We start from the raw sequence: 2500 nt of genomic DNA on the forward strand, positions 1-2500 counted from the left end.
CTGCGCATAGAAATTCCTCGAATTTCAGGCACTCTCATTCAGGACAACTAACGGCCGTCTCTATGTCTCCGGGGGATGAATATTAATTTGCTCTCCCACTACCTGTGGACTAACGTCCCAAAAGGACAAGTAAAACTCACCGTTAATCCCTTTTGTCCCAAGGCCGTTTCTAAGCTAAATGGAAATGTCAAAGCCCACACGGGGTGCCCCCCGACGGACATACCCAGTCTTAAACCAGCCACTTTATGACCACTCTTGAAAAAAATAAAATAAATAAAAATAAATAAATAAATAAATGAACAAATAGATTAATTAACTAATTCATTCATTCATTCATTCATTCATTCATTGATTAATTAATTAACAAATAAAGGAATAAATAATAAACAAGTACATAATTCAACAAATAATTAAATCAATAAACAAATAAATAGATATAGATTAATAAATAATATAATGACGAAGAACCTCAAGAGTTTGTTCATTTCATATTTCTTTTAAATGAACCTCCAATCTTTAGAGTATACTGATATTACTTAAAGTCACTAAAACATGGATTATGTTGTCAGTAACCCACACAGAGGCTGTGTATGATGGTACAGCATCTGGTATATATGTATGGAGTACGTTCTTACCTAGTACGGAATATCTCCCTTGACAAATTCCTCCCCAGTTCCCCCCACCTCTTTTGGTAAGACTCCCCACCCCCTGGGAACCAAGGGCCCCCCCTTCCCCCCTTCCCCCCTTCCCCCTGTCAGGACCACTACATTGTTTCCAGGTTTCGACCATTTTATCCAATCCATTTTCCAGAGTAAACACAAAGTCTCCGTGCTAGATGTTATGTTTTCTGGCATTTTTATTCTTTTGTGTTGGTTTCATATTTGAGGGTTAGAGGTGATTCCAGTGCCTGCAATCTAGGAAAAATAATTCGTTGCTAGTGTCTAGATGGACGGACGTGCATGGGAGGAGACAAATTTAGAAGAAGAAAAATATACAAAAAAATTACCTCATCTAAGATGAGTATTCCAAAATTACAAATCATGAAAATTTTGTTAAACAAATATAACCACCAAAGTATAGAAAATTTGAAGCGATCAAAATATAAACTGAATAATAAAGACGAACAAACAGACGCAGCATCCAAGTTTTGTCCTAAGGCTTTGTTCTCTCACTGTAGATGTCTCCAACCGACTTTATTCAACCGAAAGAAGCCCCACACATTTAGGTTGTTCGAGGCCGCATGACGGTGGGTGAGTTCGTGCTAAGAGGACACTACAGACGTTAAACCGAATCATTATTAATTTAGTTTGGCTTCTCTCTTGCTACTGCCTCTTCTTGTGCTGCCGCCAGACGATCCTATTCACCTGAGGTCAACCTGCAGTCAGTGTTGATGTCATTTCTCAAAGCTCTTAGTTGGACAAGAAGTCACTTGTTCAATGTGCTTCACGCGAGAGAGAGAGAGCTAGAGGAAGAGAGAGAGAGGAAGACACACACACACACACACACACACACACACACACACACACACACACACACACACACACACACACAGAGAGAGAGAGAGAGAGAGAGAGAGAGAGAGAGAGAGAGAGAGAGAGAGAGACAGAGCGAGAGCGAGACAGAGCGAGAGCGAGACAGAGCAAGACAGCGAGAGCGAGAGAGAGAGCGAGACAGAGAGAGAGCGAGACAGAGAGAGAGCGAGACAGAGAGAGAGCGAGACAGAGCGAGACAGAGAGAGAGAGAGAGAGAGAGAGAGAGAGAGAGAGAGAGAGAGAGAGAGAGAGAGAGAGAGAGAGAGAGAGAGAGAGAGAGAGAGAGAGAGCGTGCGGGGGAGAGAGAAATATATAGAAAAACATTCATACAGAAAAGGGAATGGAAATGAAGGCAAGATATGTGATGTCAAAGAGATAAGCATACGCCAGAGGGCGCGTAGTTGCGGCCGAAGCCGTCACTTTGTCCCTATTATGCGTTTTGAGGACTGTTGGGGTTGGGAACGGTGACTGCTAGGAATCGAAGGGAAGTGTGGGACTCGAACCCGCGACGTGGAATGTACCAGAACCGCACGCTTCCAATTATGCCATGTGAGACAAAGGGCTGTAAATTAAGTTACTTGATAAAAAAAAATACTAGGATAGAACGCACGGAATTAAATTTTGAATTATTATGTAATCGGAGTCACTGTGAAAACGAAATACTGGAACGTTTAATAAGATGATGTTCAGATTATACAGATATCAAAGTCATAGCTGTTGATGATTTTTTTGCATCCAACCGTTTTAGAAAATACTCATACATTTTTCTTGATTTCAAGCACTAAAATATCTCGTTTTAATTTTTCACCACGAAAAAAAAAATCGAAACAAGGAAATCACTCTTTGGCCAGAAGCACAACGAGTTCCATTTTCAATTTTACAATATAATTTTCCTTCGCTAAAGATCAAATCAGTTGATATGATTTTTTTCATGTTTTCCTATATATACCGGGCGCGTCACTGAGCAC

General features: G+C 40.6%; 1 protein-coding gene across 1 annotated transcript in view; it reads right to left on the bottom strand.

Moving 5' to 3' along the window:
* Nucleotides 1–2500, bottom strand: part of LOC143020377 (uncharacterized) — an 11269-nt gene that overhangs the window by 8695 nt on the left and 74 nt on the right. The gene's annotated exons all lie outside the window — the stretch shown is intronic.

Source organism: Oratosquilla oratoria, chromosome 39 (assembly GCF_046742065.1).
Source record: "Oratosquilla oratoria isolate Oo_2021 chromosome 39, ASM4674206v1, whole genome shotgun sequence".
NCBI classification, from domain to species: Eukaryota; Metazoa; Arthropoda; class Malacostraca; order Stomatopoda; family Squillidae; genus Oratosquilla; species Oratosquilla oratoria.